The following is a 20,148-nucleotide window of genomic DNA, read 5'->3' as shown; positions in this document are numbered from 1 at the left end:
CCTAAAGGCATTGAGCCAGGAGTCTGATTTTTCCGTATGTGTATCAGGGATTTAGGCCTATCCCGGGTGCAGAGTTTCAGACCTGTGCAACGTTCGGAAAGGTCAAAGGTCAGCCGTTCGGGTGTGTTTTTTGTAATAATTCCTAAAGGCATTGAGCCAGGAGTCTGATTTTTCCGTATGTGCATCAGGGACTAAGGCTAATCTAGGGTGCCGAGTTCCAGACCTGTGCAACCTTCGAAAAGGTCAATGGTCAGCCGTTCGGGTGTGTTTTTTGTAATAATTCCTAAAGGCATTAAGCCAGTGGTCTGATTTTTCCGTATCTGTATCAGGGACTAAGGCTTATCCAGGGTGCCAAGTTTCAGACCCGTGCAACCTTTGGAAAGGTCAAAGGTCAGCCGTTCGGGTGTGTTTTTTGTAATAATTCCTAAAGGCATTGAGCCAGGAGTCTGATTTTTCCGTATGTGTATCAGGGACTAAGGCTGATCCAGGGTGCCGAGTTTCAGACCTGTGCAACCTTCGGAAAGGTCAATGGTCAGCCGTTCGGGTGTGTTTTTTGTAATAATTCCTAAAGGCATTGAGCCAGGAGTCTGATTTTTCCGTATGTGTATCAGGGATTTAGGCTTATCCCCGGTGCAGAGTTTCAGACCTGTGCAACCTTCGGAAAGGTCAATGGTCAGCCGTTCGGGTGTGTTTTTTGTAATAATTCCTAAAGGCATTGAGCCAGGAGTCTGATTTTTCCGTACGTGTATCAGGATTTAGTCTTATGTGCAACTTTCGGAAAGGTCAATGGTCAGCCGTTCGGGTGTGTTTTTTGTAATAATTCCTAAAGGCATTGAGCCAGGAGTCTGATTTTTCCGTATGTGTATCAGGGATTTAGTCTTATCCCGGGTGCAGAGTTTCAGACCTGTGCAACCTTTGGAAAGGTCAAAGGGTGTGTTTTTTGTAATAATTCCTAAAGGCATTAAGCCAGGAGTCTGATTTTTCCGTATGTGTATCAGGGACTAAGGCTGATCGAGGGTATTTTAATCTTTTTTCTACTGTCCTATAATATGAAGTTAACATCTTATAAGGTATATTGATGTACCCTCAGTGTTTGAATTTATAATGATTTCACTGTTTGGATGTGTTTTTCTATTTGTGTCTGTTTTTGTGCGCATTCAGCAGGGATACGGCTGTTTTCGGATTTTTTTCATTTTTCTACTTTACCATAACATAAACCTCACAAATGAAGTTAGCATCTTAAAAGATTTAGTTCTGTACCCTCAGTGTTTGATTTTGCAATGATTTCACTGTTTGGATGTGTTTTTCTGTTGGTGTCTGTTTATGTGCGCATTCAGCTGAAATAAGGCTGTTTCCGGATTTTTTTCATTTTTCTGCTGTCCCATAACATAAACCTCACAAATGAAGTTAACATCTTAAAAGATTTAGTTCTGTACCCTCAGTGTTTGATTTTGCAATGATTTCACTGTTGGGATGTGTTTTTCTATTGGTGTCTGTTTGTGTGCGCATTCAGCTGAGATAAGGCTGTTTCCGGATTTTTTTCATTTTTCTGCTGTCCCATAACATAAACCTCACAAATGAAGTTAAAATCTTAAAAGATTTAGTTCTGTACCCTCAGTGTTTGATTTCGCAAAGATTTCACTGTTTGAATGCGTTTTTCTCTTGGTGTCTGTTTGTGTGCGCATTCAGCTGAGATAAGGCTGTTTTCGGATTTTTTTCATTTTTCTGCTGTCCCATAACATAAACCTCACAAATGAAGTTAACATCTTAAAAGATTTAGTTCTGTACCCTCAGTGTTTGATTTGGCAAAGATTTCACTGTTTGGATGTGTTTTTCTATTGGTGTCTGTTTGTGTGCGCATTCAGCTGAGATAAGGCTGTTTCCGGATTTTTTTCATTTTTCTGCTGTCCCATAACATAAACCTCACAAATGAAGTTAACATCTTAAGAGATTTAGTTCTGTATCCTCAGTGTTTGATTTTGCAATGATTTCACTGTTTGGATGTGTTTTTCTATTGGTGTCTGTTTGTGTGCGCATTCAGCTGAGATAAGGCTGTTTCCGGATTTTTTAAATTTTTTTATTGTCCTATAACATAAACCTCACAAATGAAGTTAACATCTCATAAGATATAGTTTTATACCTTCAATGTTTGATTTTGCAATGATTTCACTGTTTGAATGTGTTTTTCTATTTTTGTCTGTTTTTGTGCGCATTCACCTGGAATACGACTGTTTTCTGATTTTTTTCATTTTTCTACTGTCCCATAACATAAACCTCACAAATAAAGTTAACATCTTATAAGATATACTTCTGTACCCTCAGTGTTTGATTTTGCAATGATTTCACTGTTTGGATGTGTTTTTCTATTTGTGTCTGTTTTTGTGCACATTCAGCAAGTATACCGCTGTTTTCTGATTTTTTTAAATTTTCTACTGTCCCATAACATAAACGTCACAAATAAAGTTAAAATCTTATAAGATATACTTCTGTAACCTCAGTGTTTGATTTTGCAATGATTTCACTGTTTGGATGTGTTTTTCTATTTGTGTCTGTTTTGTGCACATTCAGCAAGTATACGGCTGTTTTCTGATTTTTTTCAATTTTCTACTGTCCCATAACATAAACCTCACAAATAAAGTTAACATCTTATAAGTTATACTTCTGTAACCTCAGTGTTTGATTTTGCAATGATTTCACTGTTTGGATGTGTTTTTCTATTTGTGTCTGTTTCTGTGCACATTCAGCAAGTATACGGCTGTTTTCTGATTTTTTTGAATTTTCTACTGTCCCATAACATAAACCTCACAAATAAAGTTAAAATCTTATAAGATATAGTTATATGCCGTCAGTGTTTGATTTTGCAATGATTTCACTGTTTGGATGTGTTTTTCTATTTGTGTCTGTTTTTGTGCACATTCAGCAAGTATACGGCTGTTTTCAGATTTTTTTCAATTTTCTATTGTCCCGTAACATAAACCTCATGAATAAAGTTAACATCTTATAAGATATACTTCTGTAACCTCAGTGTTTGATTTTGCAATGATTTCACTGTTTGGATGTGTTTTTCTATTTGTGTCTTTTGTTGTGCACATTCAGCAAGTATACGGCTGTTTTCTGATTTTTTTCAATTTTCTATTGTCCCGAAACATAAACCTCATAAATAAAGTTAACATCTTATAAGATATACTTCTGTAACCTCAGTGTTTGATTTTGCAATGATTTCACTGTTTGGATGTGTTTTTCTATTTGTGTCTTTTGTTGTGCACATTCAGCAAGTATACAGCTGTTTTCTGATTTTTTTCAATTTTCTATTGTCCCGTAACATAAACCTCATGAATAAATTTAACATCGTGTAAGATATAGTTATATGCCTTCAGTGTTTGATTTTGCAATGATTTCACTGTTTGGATGTGTTTTTCTATTTGTGTCTGTTTTTGTGCGCATTCAGCTGGAATACGATTGTTTTCTGATTTTTTTTAATTTTTCTACTGTCCCATAACATAAACCTCACAAATAAAGTTAACATCTTATAAGTTATTCTTCGGTACCCTCAGTGTTTGATTTTGCAATGATTTCACTGTTTGGATGTGTTTTTCTATTAGTGTCTGTTTTTGTGCGCATTCAGCTGGAATACGACTGTTTTCTGATTTTTTTTCATTTTCTACTGTCCCATAACATAAACCTCACAAATAAAGTTAACATCTTATAAGATATACTAATGTACCCTCGTCGTTCCGCTCGTCTTGGGACCCCAAACGACATATGAAATATTCACACTCCTGCGACCTGTAGAAATGTAGTTCCTCCAAAACTTCAACTCTGGCCAAAGAGTCTAAGACTGTATAGAGTCTGACATGACCTGATTTTCAGTTTTTGGACACAGGACTTTGGGCTTTTTTCCCCCTGGCCAAAAAAAACTGCCAAAAAAACAGTCTGTAAAATTCAAACGTAAGAAAGGTGGGAAACTGTCTTTTCTTCAATAATAACTAAAGGCAATGAGCCTGGATGCTGATTTCTCCGTATGTGTATCAGGGACTCCTGGCTGATCCAGGGTACCGAGTTTCAGACCCGTGCAACCTTTGGAAAGGTCAAAGGTCAGCCGCTGTGGTGTGTTTTTTGTAATAATTCCTAAAGGCATTGAGTCAGGAGTCTGATTTTTCCGTATGTGTATCAGGGACTAAAGCTTATCCCGGTTGCCGAGTTTCAGACCTGTGCAACTTTCGGAAAAGGTCAATGGTCAGCCGTTCGGGTGTGTTTTTTGTAATAATTCCTAAAGGCATTAAGCCAGGAGTCTGAGTTTTCCGTATGTGTATCAGGGACTAAGGCTAATCCATGGTGCCGAGTTTCAGACCTGTGCAACCTTTGGAAAGGTCAAAGGTCAGCCGTTCGGGTGTGTTTTTTGTAATAATTCCTAAAGGCATTGAGCCAGGAGTCTGATTTTTCCGTGTGTGTATCAGGGACTAAGGCTGATCCAGGGTGCCGAGTTTCAGACCTGTGCAACCTTCGGAAAGGTCAATGGTCAGCCGTTCGGGTGTGTTTTTTGTAATAATTCCTAAAGGCATTGAGCCAGGAGTCTGATTTTTCCGTATGTGTATCAGGGATTTAGGCTTATCCCGGGTGCAGAGTTTCAGACCTGTGCAACCTTCGGAAAGGTCAATGGTCAGCCGTTCGGGTGTGTTTTTTGTAATAATTCCTAAAGGCATTGAGTCAGGAGTCTGTTTTCTCCGTATGTGTATCAGGGACTAAAGCTTATCCCGGTTGCCGAGTTTCAGACCTGTGCAACCTTCGGAAAGGTCAAAGGTCAGCCGTTCGGGTGTGTTTTCTGTAATAATTCCTAAAGGCATTGAGCCAGGAGTCTGATTTTTCCGTATGTGTATCAGGGATTTAGGCCTATCCCGGGTGCAGAGTTTCAGACCTGTGCAACCTTCGGAAAGGTCAATAGTCAGTCGTTCGGGTGTGTTTTTTGTAATAATTCCTAAAGTCATTGAGTCAGGAGTCTGATTTTTCCGTATGTGTATCAGGGACTAAAGCTTATCCCGGTAGCCGAGTTTCAGACCTGTGCAACCTTCGGAAAGGTCAATGGTCAGCCGTTCGGGTGTGTTTTTTGTAATAATTCCTAAAGGCATTGAGCCAGGAGTCTGATTTTTCTGTATGTGTATCAAGGATTTAGGCCTATCCCGGGTGCAGAGTTTCAGACCTGTGCAACCTTCGGAAAGGTCAATAGTCAGTCGTTCGGGTGTGTTTTTTGTAATAATTCCTAAAGTCATTGAGTCAGGAGTCTGATTTTTCCGTATGTGTATCAGGGACTAAAGCTTATCCCGGTAGCCGAGTTTCAGACCTGTGCAACCTTCGGAAAGGTCAATGGTCAGCCGTTCGGGTGTGTTTTTTGTAATAATTCATAAAGGCATTGAGCCAGGAGTCTGATTTTTCCGTATGTGTATCAGGGATTTAGGCTTATCCCGGGTGCAGAGTTTCAGGCTTGTGGAACCTTCGGAAAGGTCAATGGTCAGCCGTTCGGGTGTGTTTTTTGTAATAATTCCTAAAGGCATTAAGCCAGTGGTCTGATTTTTCCGTATCTGTATCAGGGACTAAGGCTTATCCAGGGTGCCAAGTTTCAGACCCGTGCAACCTTTGGAAAGGTCAAAGGTCAGCCGTTCGGGTGTGTTTTTTGTAATAATTCCTAAAGGCATTGAGCCAGGAGTCTGATTTTTCCGTATGTGTATCAGGGACTAAGGCTGATCCAGGGTGCCGAGTTTCAGACCTGTGCAACCTTCGGAAAGGTCAATGGTCAGCCGTTCGGGTGTGTTTTTTGTAATAATTCCTAAAGGCATTGAGCCAGGAGTCTGATTTTTCCGTATGTGTATCAGGGATTTAGGCTTATCCCGGGTGCAGAGTTTCAGACCTGTGCAACCTTCGGAAAGGTCAATGGTCAGCCGTTCGGGTGTGTTTTTTGAAATAATTCCTAAAGGCATTGAGCCAGGAGTCTGATTTTTCCGTATGTGTATCAGGGATTCAGGCTTATCCCGGGTGCCGAGTTTCAGACCTGTGCAACCTTCGGAAAGGTCAATGGTCAGCCGTTCGGGTGTGTTTTTTGTAATAATTCATAAAGGCATTGAGTCAGGAGTCTGTTTTCTCCGTATGTGTATCAGGGACTAAAGCTTATCCCGGTTGCCGAGTTTCAGACCTGTGCAACCTTCGGAAAGGTCAAAGGTCAGCCGTTCGGGTGTGTTTTTTGTAATAATTCCTAAAGGCATTGAGCCAGGAGTCTGATTTTTCCGTATGTGCATCAGGGACTAAGGCTAATCTAGCGTGCCGAGTTCCAGACCTGTGCAACCTTCGGAAAGGTCAATGGTCAGCCGTTCGGGTGTGTTTTTTGTAATAATTCCTAAAGGCATTGAGCCAGGAGTCTGATTTTTCCGTATGTGTATCAGGGATTTAGGCCTATCCCGGGTGCAGAGTTTCAGACCTGTGCAACCTTCGGAAAGGTCAATAGTCAGTCGTTCGGGTGTGTTTTTTGTAATAATTCCTAAAGTCATTGAGTCAGGAGTCTGATTTTTCCGTATGTGTATCAGGGACTAAAGCTTATCCCGGTAGCCGAGTTTCAGACCTGTGCAACCTTCGGAAAGGTCAATGGTCAGCCGTTCGGGTGTGTTTTTTGTAATAATTCCTAAAGGCATTGAGCCAGGAGTCTGATTTTTCCGTATGTGTATCAGGGATTTAGGCTTATCCCGGGTGCAGAGTTTCAGGCTTGTGCAACCTTCGAAAAAGTCAATGGTCAGCCGTTCAGGTGTGTTTTTTTAAATAATTCCTAAAGGCATTGAGCCAGGAGTCTGATTTTTCCGTATGTGTATCAGGGATTTAGGCTTATCTCGGGTGCAGAGTTTCAGGCTTGTGCAACCTTCGAAAAAGTCAATGGTCAGCCGTTCAGGTGTGTTTTTTTAAATAATTCCTAAAGGCATTGAGCCAGGAGTCTGATTTTTCCGTATGTGTATCAGGGATTTAGGCTTATCCCGGGTGCAGAGTTTCAGACCTGTGCAACCTTCGGAAAGGTCAATGGTCAGCCGTTCGGGTGTGTTTTTTGTAATAATTCCTAAAGGCATTGAGTCAGGAGTCTGTTTTCTCCGTATGTGTATCAGGGACTAAAGCTTATCCCGGTTGCCGAGTTTCAGACCTGTGCAACGTTCGGAAAGGTCAAAGGTCAGCCGTTCGGGTGTGTTTTTTGTAATAATTCCTAAAGGCATTGAGCCAGGAGTCTGATTTTTCCGTATGTGCATCAGGGACTAAGGCTAATCTAGGGTGCCGAGTTCCAGACCTGTGCAACCTTCGGAAAGGTCAATGGTCAGCCGTTCGGGTGTGTTTTTTGTAATAATTCCTAAAGGCATTGAGCCAGGAGTCTGATTTTTCTGTATGTGTATCAGGGATTTAGGCCTATCCAGGGTGTAGAGTTTCAGACCTGTGCAACCTTCGGAAAGGTCAATAGTCAGTCGTTCGGGTGTGTTTTTTGTAATAATTCCTAAAGTCATTGAGTCAGGAGTCTGATTTTTCCGTATGTGTATCAGGGACTAAAGCTTATCCCGGTAGCCGAGTTTCAGACCTGTGCAACCTTCGGAAAGGTCAATGGTCAGCCGTTCGGGTGTGTTTTTTGTAATAATTCATAAAGGCATTGAGCCAGGAGTCTGATTTTTCCGTATGTGTATCAGGGATTTAGGCTTATCCCGGGTGCAGAGTTTCAGGCTTGTGGAACCTTCGGAAAGGTCAATGGTCAGCCGTTCGGGTGTGTTTTTTGTAATAATTCCTAAAGGCATTAAGCCAGTGGTCTGATTTTTCCGTATCTGTATCAGGGACTAAGGCTTATCCAGGGTGCCAAGTTTCAGACCCGTGCAACCTTTGGAAAGGTCAAAGGTCAGCCGTTCGGGTGTGTTTTTTGTAATAATTCCTAAAGGCATTGAGCCAGGAGTCTGATTTTTCCGTATGTGTATCAGGGATTCAGGCTTATCCCGGGTGCCGAGTTTCAGACCTGTGCAACCTTCGGAAAGGTCAATGGTCAGCCGTTCGGGTGTGTTTTCTGTAATAATTCCTAAAGGCATTGAGCCAGGAGTCTGATTTTTCCGTATGTGTATCAGGGATTTAGGCCTATCCAGGGTGCAGAGTTTCAGACCTGTGCAACGTTCGGAAAGGTCAAAGGTCAGCCGTTCGGGTGTGTTTTTTGTAATAATTCCTAAAGGCATTGAGCCAGGAGTCTGATTTTTCCGTATGTGCATCAGGGACTAAGGCTAATCTAGGGTGCCGAGTTCCAGACCTGTGCAACCTTCGAAAAGGTCAATGGTCAGCCGTTCGGGTGTGTTTTTTGTAATAATTCCTAAAGGCATTGAGCCAGGAGTCTGATTTTTCTGTATGTGTATCAGGGATTTAGGCCTATCCCGGGTGCAGAGTTTCAGACCTGTGCAACCTTCGGAAAGGTCAATAGTCAGTCGTTCGGGTGTGTTTTTTGTAATAATTCCTAAAGTCATTGAGTCAGGAGTCTGATTTTTCCGTATGTGTATCAGGGACTAAAGCTTATCCCGGTAGCCGAGTTTCAGACCTGTGCAACCTTCGGAAAGGTCAATGGTCAGCCGTTCGGGTGTGTTTTTTGTAATAATTCCTAAAGGCATTGAGCCAGGAGTCTGATTTTTCCGTATGTGTATCAGGGATTTAGGCTTATCCCGGGTGCAGAGTTTCAGACCTGTGCAACCTTCGGAAAGGTCAATGGTCAGCCGTTCGGGTGTGTTTTTTGTAATAATTCCTAAAGGCATTGAGTCAGGAGTCTGTTTTCTCCGTATGTGTATCAGGGACTAAACCTTATCCTGGTTGCCGAGTTTCAGACCTGTGCAACCATCGGAAAGGTCAAAGGTCAGCCGTTCGGGTGTGTTTTTTGTAATAATTCCTAAAGGCATTGAGCCAGGAGTCTGATTTTTCCGTATGTGCATCAGGGACTAAGGCTAATCTAGGGTGCCGAGTTCCAGACCTGTGCAACCTTCGGAAAGGTCAATGGTCAGCCGTTCGGGTGTGTTTTTTGTAATAATTCCTAAAGGCATTGAGCCAGGAGTCTGATTTTTCTGTATGTGTATCAGGGATTTAGGCCTATCCAGGGTGTAGAGTTTCAGACCTGTGCAACCTTCGGAAAGGTCAATAGTCAGTCGTTCGGGTGTGTTTTTTGTAATAATTCCTAAAGTCATTGAGTCAGGAGTCTGATTTTTCCGTATGTGTATCAGGGACTAAAGCTTATCCCGGTAGCCGAGTTTCAGACCTGTGCAACCTTCGGAAAGGTCAATGGTCAGCCGTTCGGGTGTGTTTTTTGTAATAATTCATAAAGGCATTGAGCCAGGAGTCTGATTTTTCCGTATGTGTATCAGGGATTTAGGCTTATCCCGGGTGCAGAGTTTCAGGCTTGTGGAACCTTCGGAAAGGTCAATGGTCAGCCGTTCGGGTGTGTTTTTTGTAATAATTCCTAAAGGCATTAAGCCAGTGGTCTGATTTTTCCGTATCTGTATCAGGGACTAAGGCTTATCCAGGGTGCCAAGTTTCAGACCCGTGCAACCTTTGGAAAGGTCAAAGGTCAGCCGTTCGGGTGTGTTTTTTGTAATAATTCCTAAAGGCATTGAGCCAGGAGTCTGATTTTTCCGTATGTGTATCAGGGATTCAGGCTTATCCCGGGTGCCGAGTTTCAGACCTGTGCAACCTTCGGAAAGGTCAATGGTCAGCCGTTCGGGTGTGTTTTCTGTAATAATTCCTAAAGGCATTGAGCCAGGAGTCTGATTTTTCCGTATGTGTATCAGGGATTTAGGCCTATCCCGGGTGCAGAGTTTCAGACCTGTGCAACGTTCGGAAAGGTCAAAGGTCAGCCGTTCGGGTGTGTTTTTTGTAATAATTCCTAAAGGCATTGAGCCAGGAGTCTGATTTTTCCGTATGTGCATCAGGGACTAAGGCTAATCTAGGGTGCCGAGTTCCAGACCTGTGCAACCTTCGAAAAGGTCAATGGTCAGCCGTTCGGGTGTGTTTTTTGTAATAATTCCTAAAGGCATTAAGCCAGTGGTCTGATTTTTCCGTATCTGTATCAGGGACTAAGGCTTATCCAGGGTGCCAAGTTTCAGACCCGTGCAACCTTTGGAAAGGTCAAAGGTCAGCCGTTCGGGTGTGTTTTTTGTAATAATTCCTAAAGGCATTGAGCCAGGAGTCTGATTTTTCCGTATGTGTATCAGGGACTAAGGCTGATCCAGGGTGCCGAGTTTCAGACCTGTGCAACCTTCGGAAAGGTCAATGGTCAGCCGTTCGGGTGTGTTTTTTGTAATAATTCCTAAAGGCATTGAGCCAGGAGTCTGATTTTTCCGTATGTGTATCAGGGATTTAGGCTTATCCCCGGTGCAGAGTTTCAGACCTGTGCAACCTTCGGAAAGGTCAATGGTCAGCCGTTCGGGTGTGTTTTTTGTAATAATTCCTAAAGGCATTGAGCCAGGAGTCTGATTTTTCCGTACGTGTATCAGGATTTAGTCTTATGTGCAACTTTCGGAAAGGTCAATGGTCAGCCGTTCGGGTGTGTTTTTTGTAATAATTCCTAAAGGCATTGAGCCAGGAGTCTGATTTTTCCGTATGTGTATCAGGGATTTAGTCTTATCCCGGGTGCAGAGTTTCAGACCTGTGCAACCTTTGGAAAGGTCAAAGGGTGTGTTTTTTGTAATAATTCCTAAAGGCATTAAGCCAGGAGTCTGATTTTTCCGTATGTGTATCAGGGACTAAGGCTGATCGAGGGTATTTTAATCTTTTTTCTACTGTCCTATAATATGAAGTTAACATCTTATAAGGTATATTGATGTACCCTCAGTGTTTGAATTTATAATGATTTCACTGTTTGGATGTGTTTTTCTATTTGTGTCTGTTTTTGTGCGCATTCAGCAGGGATACGGCTGTTTTCGGATTTTTTTCATTTTTCTACTTTACCATAACATAAACCTCACAAATGAAGTTAGCATCTTAAAAGATTTAGTTCTGTACCCTCAGTGTTTGATTTTGCAATGATTTCACTGTTTGGATGTGTTTTTCTGTTGGTGTCTGTTTATGTGCGCATTCAGCTGAAATAAGGCTGTTTCCGGATTTTTTTCATTTTTCTGCTGTCCCATAACATAAACCTCACAAATGAAGTTAACATCTTAAAAGATTTAGTTCTGTACCCTCAGTGTTTGATTTTGCAATGATTTCACTGTTGGGATGTGTTTTTCTATTGGTGTCTGTTTGTGTGCGCATTCAGCTGAGATAAGGCTGTTTCCGGATTTTTTTCATTTTTCTGCTGTCCCATAACATAAACCTCACAAATGAAGTTAAAATCTTAAAAGATTTAGTTCTGTACCCTCAGTGTTTGATTTCGCAAAGATTTCACTGTTTGAATGCGTTTTTCTCTTGGTGTCTGTTTGTGTGCGCATTCAGCTGAGATAAGGCTGTTTTCGGATTTTTTTCATTTTTCTGCTGTCCCATAACATAAACCTCACAAATGAAGTTAACATCTTAAAAGATTTAGTTCTGTACCCTCAGTGTTTGATTTGGCAAAGATTTCACTGTTTGGATGTGTTTTTCTATTGGTGTCTGTTTGTGTGCGCATTCAGCTGAGATAAGGCTGTTTCCGGATTTTTTTCATTTTTCTGCTGTCCCATAACATAAACCTCACAAATGAAGTTAACATCTTAAGAGATTTAGTTCTGTATCCTCAGTGTTTGATTTTGCAATGATTTCACTGTTTGGATGTGTTTTTCTATTGGTGTCTGTTTGTGTGCGCATTCAGCTGAGATAAGGCTGTTTCCGGATTTTTTAAATTTTTTTATTGTCCTATAACATAAACCTCACAAATGAAGTTAACATCTCATAAGATATAGTTTTATACCTTCAATGTTTGATTTTGCAATGATTTCACTGTTTGAATGTGTTTTTCTATTTTTGTCTGTTTTTGTGCGCATTCACCTGGAATACGACTGTTTTCTGATTTTTTTCATTTTTCTACTGTCCCATAACATAAACCTCACAAATAAAGTTAACATCTTATAAGATATACTTCTGTACCCTCAGTGTTTGATTTTGCAATGATTTCACTGTTTGGATGTGTTTTTCTATTTGTGTCTGTTTTTGTGCACATTCAGCAAGTATACCGCTGTTTTCTGATTTTTTTAAATTTTCTACTGTCCCATAACATAAACGTCACAAATAAAGTTAAAATCTTATAAGATATACTTCTGTAACCTCAGTGTTTGATTTTGCAATGATTTCACTGTTTGGATGTGTTTTTCTATTTGTGTCTGTTTTGTGCACATTCAGCAAGTATACGGCTGTTTTCTGATTTTTTTCAATTTTCTACTGTCCCATAACATAAACCTCACAAATAAAGTTAACATCTTATAAGTTATACTTCTGTAACCTCAGTGTTTGATTTTGCAATGATTTCACTGTTTGGATGTGTTTTTCTATTTGTGTCTGTTTCTGTGCACATTCAGCAAGTATACGGCTGTTTTCTGATTTTTTTGAATTTTCTACTGTCCCATAACATAAACCTCACAAATAAAGTTAAAATCTTATAAGATATAGTTATATGCCGTCAGTGTTTGATTTTGCAATGATTTCACTGTTTGGATGTGTTTTTCTATTTGTGTCTGTTTTTGTGCACATTCAGCAAGTATACGGCTGTTTTCAGATTTTTTTCAATTTTCTATTGTCCCGTAACATAAACCTCATGAATAAAGTTAACATCTTATAAGATATACTTCTGTAACCTCAGTGTTTGATTTTGCAATGATTTCACTGTTTGGATGTGTTTTTCTATTTGTGTCTTTTGTTGTGCACATTCAGCAAGTATACGGCTGTTTTCTGATTTTTTTCAATTTTCTATTGTCCCGAAACATAAACCTCATAAATAAAGTTAACATCTTATAAGATATACTTCTGTAACCTCAGTGTTTGATTTTGCAATGATTTCACTGTTTGGATGTGTTTTTCTATTTGTGTCTTTTGTTGTGCACATTCAGCAAGTATACAGCTGTTTTCTGATTTTTTTCAATTTTCTATTGTCCCGTAACATAAACCTCATGAATAAATTTAACATCGTGTAAGATATAGTTATATGCCTTCAGTGTTTGATTTTGCAATGATTTCACTGTTTGGATGTGTTTTTCTATTTGTGTCTGTTTTTGTGCGCATTCAGCTGGAATACGATTGTTTTCTGATTTTTTTTAATTTTTCTACTGTCCCATAACATAAACCTCACAAATAAAGTTAACATCTTATAAGTTATTCTTCGGTACCCTCAGTGTTTGATTTTGCAATGATTTCACTGTTTGGATGTGTTTTTCTATTTGTGTCTGTTTTTGTGCGCATTCAGCTGGAATACGACTGTTTTCTGATTTTTTTTCATTTTCTACTGTCCCATAACATAAACCTCACAAATAAAGTTAACATCTTATAAGATATACTAATGTACCCTCGTCGTTCCGCTCGTCTTGGGACCCCAAACGACATATGAAATATTCACACTCCTGCGACCTGTAGAAATGTAGTTCCTCCAAAACTTCAACTCTGGCCAAAGAGTCTAAGACTGTATAGAGTCTGACATGACCTGATTTTCAGTTTTTGGACACAGGACTTTGGGCTTTTTTCCCCCTGGCCAAAAAAAACTGCCAAAAAAACAGTCTGTAAAATTCAAACGTAAGAAAGGTGGGAAACTGTCTTTTCTTCAATAATAACTAAAGGCAATGAGCCTGGATGCTGATTTCTCCGTATGTGTATCAGGGACTCCTGGCTGATCCAGGGTACCGAGTTTCAGACCCGTGCAACCTTTGGAAAGGTCAAAGGTCAGCCGCTGTGGTGTGTTTTTTGTAATAATTCCTAAAGGCATTGAGTCAGGAGTCTGATTTTTCCGTATGTGTATCAGGGACTAAAGCTTATCCCGGTTGCCGAGTTTCAGACCTGTGCAACTTTCGGAAAAGGTCAATGGTCAGCCGTTCGGGTGTGTTTTTTGTAATAATTCCTAAAGGCATTAAGCCAGGAGTCTGAGTTTTCCGTATGTGTATCAGGGACTAAGGCTAATCCATGGTGCCGAGTTTCAGACCTGTGCAACCTTTGGAAAGGTCAAAGGTCAGCCGTTCGGGTGTGTTTTTTGTAATAATTCCTAAAGGCATTGAGCCAGGAGTCTGATTTTTCCGTGTGTGTATCAGGGACTAAGGCTGATCCAGGGTGCCGAGTTTCAGACCTGTGCAACCTTCGGAAAGGTCAATGGTCAGCCGTTCGGGTGTGTTTTTTGTAATAATTCCTAAAGGCATTGAGCCAGGAGTCTGATTTTTCCGTATGTGTATCAGGGATTTAGGCTTATCCCGGGTGCAGAGTTTCAGACCTGTGCAACCTTCGGAAAGGTCAATGGTCAGCCGTTCGGGTGTGTTTTTTGTAATAATTCCTAAAGGCATTGAGTCAGGAGTCTGTTTTCTCCGTATGTGTATCAGGGACTAAAGCTTATCCCGGTTGCCGAGTTTCAGACCTGTGCAACCTTCGGAAAGGTCAAAGGTCAGCCGTTCGGGTGTGTTTTCTGTAATAATTCCTAAAGGCATTGAGCCAGGAGTCTGATTTTTCCGTATGTGTATCAGGGATTTAGGCCTATCCCGGGTGCAGAGTTTCAGACCTGTGCAACCTTCGGAAAGGTCAATAGTCAGTCGTTCGGGTGTGTTTTTTGTAATAATTCCTAAAGTCATTGAGTCAGGAGTCTGATTTTTCCGTATGTGTATCAGGGACTAAAGCTTATCCCGGTAGCCGAGTTTCAGACCTGTGCAACCTTCGGAAAGGTCAATGGTCAGCCGTTCGGGTGTGTTTTTTGTAATAATTCCTAAAGGCATTGAGCCAGGAGTCTGATTTTTCTGTATGTGTATCAAGGATTTAGGCCTATCCCGGGTGCAGAGTTTCAGACCTGTGCAACCTTCGGAAAGGTCAATAGTCAGTCGTTCGGGTGTGTTTTTTGTAATAATTCCTAAAGTCATTGAGTCAGGAGTCTGATTTTTCCGTATGTGTATCAGGGACTAAAGCTTATCCCGGTAGCCGAGTTTCAGACCTGTGCAACCTTCGGAAAGGTCAATGGTCAGCCGTTCGGGTGTGTTTTTTGTAATAATTCATAAAGGCATTGAGCCAGGAGTCTGATTTTTCCGTATGTGTATCAGGGATTTAGGCTTATCCCGGGTGCAGAGTTTCAGGCTTGTGGAACCTTCGGAAAGGTCAATGGTCAGCCGTTCGGGTGTGTTTTTTGTAATAATTCCTAAAGGCATTAAGCCAGTGGTCTGATTTTTCCGTATCTGTATCAGGGACTAAGGCTTATCCAGGGTGCCAAGTTTCAGACCCGTGCAACCTTTGGAAAGGTCAAAGGTCAGCCGTTCGGGTGTGTTTTTTGTAATAATTCCTAAAGGCATTGAGCCAGGAGTCTGATTTTTCCGTATGTGTATCAGGGACTAAGGCTGATCCAGGGTGCCGAGTTTCAGACCTGTGCAACCTTCGGAAAGGTCAATGGTCAGCCGTTCGGGTGTGTTTTTTGTAATAATTCCTAAAGGCATTGAGCCAGGAGTCTGATTTTTCCGTATGTGTATCAGGGATTTAGGCTTATCCCGGGTGCAGAGTTTCAGACCTGTGCAACCTTCGGAAAGGTCAATGGTCAGCCGTTCGGGTGTGTTTTTTGAAATAATTCCTAAAGGCATTGAGCCAGGAGTCTGATTTTTCCGTATGTGTATCAGGGATTCAGGCTTATCCCGGGTGCCGAGTTTCAGACCTGTGCAACCTTCGGAAAGGTCAATGGTCAGCCGTTCGGGTGTGTTTTTTGTAATAATTCATAAAGGCATTGAGTCAGGAGTCTGTTTTCTCCGTATGTGTATCAGGGACTAAAGCTTATCCCGGTTGCCGAGTTTCAGACCTGTGCAACCTTCGGAAAGGTCAAAGGTCAGCCGTTCGGGTGTGTTTTTTGTAATAATTCCTAAAGGCATTGAGCCAGGAGTCTGATTTTTCCGTATGTGCATCAGGGACTAAGGCTAATCTAGCGTGCCGAGTTCCAGACCTGTGCAACCTTCGGAAAGGTCAATGGTCAGCCGTTCGGGTGTGTTTTTTGTAATAATTCCTAAAGGCATTGAGCCAGGAGTCTGATTTTTCCGTATGTGTATCAGGGATTTAGGCCTATCCCGGGTGCAGAGTTTCAGACCTGTGCAACCTTCGGAAAGGTCAATAGTCAGTCGTTCGGGTGTGTTTTTTGTAATAATTCCTAAAGTCATTGAGTCAGGAGTCTGATTTTTCCGTATGTGTATCAGGGACTAAAGCTTATCCCGGTAGCCGAGTTTCAGACCTGTGCAACCTTCGGAAAGGTCAATGGTCAGCCGTTCGGGTGTGTTTTTTGTAATAATTCCTAAAGGCATTGAGCCAGGAGTCTGATTTTTCCGTATGTGTATCAGGGATTTAGGCTTATCCCGGGTGCAGAGTTTCAGGCTTGTGCAACCTTCGAAAAAGTCAATGGTCAGCCGTTCAGGTGTGTTTTTTTAAATAATTCCTAAAGGCATTGAGCCAGGAGTCTGATTTTTCCGTATGTGTATCAGGGATTTAGGCTTATCTCGGGTGCAGAGTTTCAGGCTTGTGCAACCTTCGAAAAAGTCAATGGTCAGCCGTTCAGGTGTGTTTTTTTAAATAATTCCTAAAGGCATTGAGCCAGGAGTCTGATTTTTCCGTATGTGTATCAGGGATTTAGGCTTATCCCGGGTGCAGAGTTTCAGACCTGTGCAACCTTCGGAAAGGTCAATGGTCAGCCGTTCGGGTGTGTTTTTTGTAATAATTCCTAAAGGCATTGAGTCAGGAGTCTGTTTTCTCCGTATGTGTATCAGGGACTAAAGCTTATCCCGGTTGCCGAGTTTCAGACCTGTGCAACGTTCGGAAAGGTCAAAGGTCAGCCGTTCGGGTGTGTTTTTTGTAATAATTCCTAAAGGCATTGAGCCAGGAGTCTGATTTTTCCGTATGTGCATCAGGGACTAAGGCTAATCTAGGGTGCCGAGTTCCAGACCTGTGCAACCTTCGGAAAGGTCAATGGTCAGCCGTTCGGGTGTGTTTTTTGTAATAATTCCTAAAGGCATTGAGCCAGGAGTCTGATTTTTCTGTATGTGTATCAGGGATTTAGGCCTATCCAGGGTGTAGAGTTTCAGACCTGTGCAACCTTCGGAAAGGTCAATAGTCAGTCGTTCGGGTGTGTTTTTTGTAATAATTCCTAAAGTCATTGAGTCAGGAGTCTGATTTTTCCGTATGTGTATCAGGGACTAAAGCTTATCCCGGTAGCCGAGTTTCAGACCTGTGCAACCTTCGGAAAGGTCAATGGTCAGCCGTTCGGGTGTGTTTTTTGTAATAATTCATAAAGGCATTGAGCCAGGAGTCTGATTTTTCCGTATGTGTATCAGGGATTTAGGCTTATCCCGGGTGCAGAGTTTCAGGCTTGTGGAACCTTCGGAAAGGTCAATGGTCAGCCGTTCGGGTGTGTTTTTTGTAATAATTCCTAAAGGCATTAAGCCAGTGGTCTGATTTTTCCGTATCTGTATCAGGGACTAAGGCTTATCCAGGGTGCCAAGTTTCAGACCCGTGCAACCTTTGGAAAGGTCAAAGGTCAGCCGTTCGGGTGTGTTTTTTGTAATAATTCCTAAAGGCATTGAGCCAGGAGTCTGATTTTTCCGTATGTGTATCAGGGATTCAGGCTTATCCCGGGTGCCGAGTTTCAGACCTGTGCAACCTTCGGAAAGGTCAATGGTCAGCCGTTCGGGTGTGTTTTCTGTAATAATTCCTAAAGGCATTGAGCCAGGAGTCTGATTTTTCCGTATGTGTATCAGGGATTTAGGCCTATCCAGGGTGCAGAGTTTCAGACCTGTGCAACGTTCGGAAAGGTCAAAGGTCAGCCGTTCGGGTGTGTTTTTTGTAATAATTCCTAAAGGCATTGAGCCAGGAGTCTGATTTTTCCGTATGTGCATCAGGGACTAAGGCTAATCTAGGGTGCCGAGTTCCAGACCTGTGCAACCTTCGAAAAGGTCAATGGTCAGCCGTTCGGGTGTGTTTTTTGTAATAATTCCTAAAGGCATTGAGCCAGGAGTCTGATTTTTCTGTATGTGTATCAGGGATTTAGGCCTATCCCGGGTGCAGAGTTTCAGACCTGTGCAACCTTCGGAAAGGTCAATAGTCAGTCGTTCGGGTGTGTTTTTTGTAATAATTCCTAAAGTCATTGAGTCAGGAGTCTGATTTTTCCGTATGTGTATCAGGGACTAAAGCTTATCCCGGTAGCCGAGTTTCAGACCTGTGCAACCTTCGGAAAGGTCAATGGTCAGCCGTTCGGGTGTGTTTTTTGTAATAATTCCTAAAGGCATTGAGCCAGGAGTCTGATTTTTCCGTATGTGTATCAGGGATTTAGGCTTATCCCGGGTGCAGAGTTTCAGACCTGTGCAACCTTCGGAAAGGTCAATGGTCAGCCGTTCGGGTGTGTTTTTTGTAATAATTCCTAAAGGCATTGAGTCAGGAGTCTGTTTTCTCCGTATGTGTATCAGGGACTAAACCTTATCCTGGTTGCCGAGTTTCAGACCTGTGCAACCATCGGAAAGGTCAAAGGTCAGCCGTTCGGGTGTGTTTTTTGTAATAATTCCTAAAGGCATTGAGCCAGGAGTCTAATTTTTCCGTATGTGCATCAGGGACTAAGGCTAATCTAGGGTGCCGAGTTCCAGACCTGTGCAACCTTCGGAAAGGTCAATGGTCAGCCGTTCGGGTGTGTTTTTTGTAATAATTCCTAAAGGCATTGAGCCAGGAGTCTGATTTTTCTGTATGTGTATCAGGGATTTAGGCCTTTCCCGGGTGCAGAGTTTCAGACCTGTGTAACCTTCGGAAAGGTCAATAGTCAGTCGTTCGGGTGTGTTTTTTGTAATAATTCCTAAAGTCATTGAGTCAGGAGTCTGATTTTTCCGTATGTGTATCAGGGACTAAAGCTTATCCCGGTAGCCGAGTTTCAGACCTGTGCAACCTTCGGAAAGGTCAATGGTCAGCCGTTCGGGTGTGTTTTTTGTAATAATTCATAAAGGCATTGAGCCAGGAGTCTGATTTTTCCGTATGTGTATCAGGGATTTAGGCTTATCCCGGGTGCAGAGTTTCAGGCTTGTGCAACCTTCGGAAAGGTCAATGGTCAGCCGTTCGGGTGTGTTTTTTGTAATAATTCCTAAAGGCATTGAGCCAGGAGTCTGATTTTTCCGTATGTGTATCAGGGATTCAGGCTTATCCCGGGTGCCGAGTTTCAGACCTGTGCAACCTTCGGAAAGGTCAATGGTCAGCCGTTCGGGTGTGTTTTTTGTAATAATTCCTAAAGGCATTAAGCCAGTGGTCTGATTTTTCCGTATCTGTATCAGGGACTAAGGCTTATCCAGGGTGCCAAGTTTCAGACCCGTGCAACCTTTGGAAAGGTCAAAGGTCAGCCGTTCGGGTGTGTTTTTTGTAATAATTCCTAAAGGCATTGAGCCAGGAGTCTGATTTTTCCGTATGTGTATCAGGGACTAAGGCTGATCCAGGGTGCCGAGTTTCAGACCTGTGCAACCTTCGGAAAGGTCAATGGTCAGCCGTTCGGGTGTGTTTTTTGTAATAATTCCTAAAGGCATTGAGCCAGGAGTCTGATTTTTCCGTATGTGTATCAGGGATTTAGGCTTATCCCCGGTGCAGAGTTTCAGACCTGTGCAACCTTCGGAAAGGTCAATGATCAGCCGTTCGGGTGTGTTTTTTGTAATAATTCCTAAAGGCATTGAGCCAGGAGTCTGATTTTTCCGTACGTGTATCAGGATTTAGTCTTATGTGCAACTTTCGGAAAGGTCAATGGTCAGCCGTTCGGGTGTGTTTTTTGTAATAATTCCTAAAGGCATTGAGCCAGGAGTCTGATTTTTCCGTATGTGTATCAGGGATTTAGTCTTATCCCGGGTGCAGAGTTTCAGACCTGTGCAACCTTTGGAAAGGTCAAAGGGTGTGTTTTTTGTAATAATTCCTAAAGGCATTAAGCCAGGAGTCTGATTTTTCCGTATGTGTATCAGGGACTAAGGCTGATCGAGGGTATTTTAATCTTTTTTC

This window comes from Solea solea, chromosome 7 (assembly GCF_958295425.1).
Source record: "Solea solea chromosome 7, fSolSol10.1, whole genome shotgun sequence".
In the NCBI taxonomy this organism is placed as follows: Eukaryota; Metazoa; Chordata; class Actinopteri; order Pleuronectiformes; family Soleidae; genus Solea; species Solea solea.
This window is presented reverse-complemented; position numbering follows the sequence as displayed.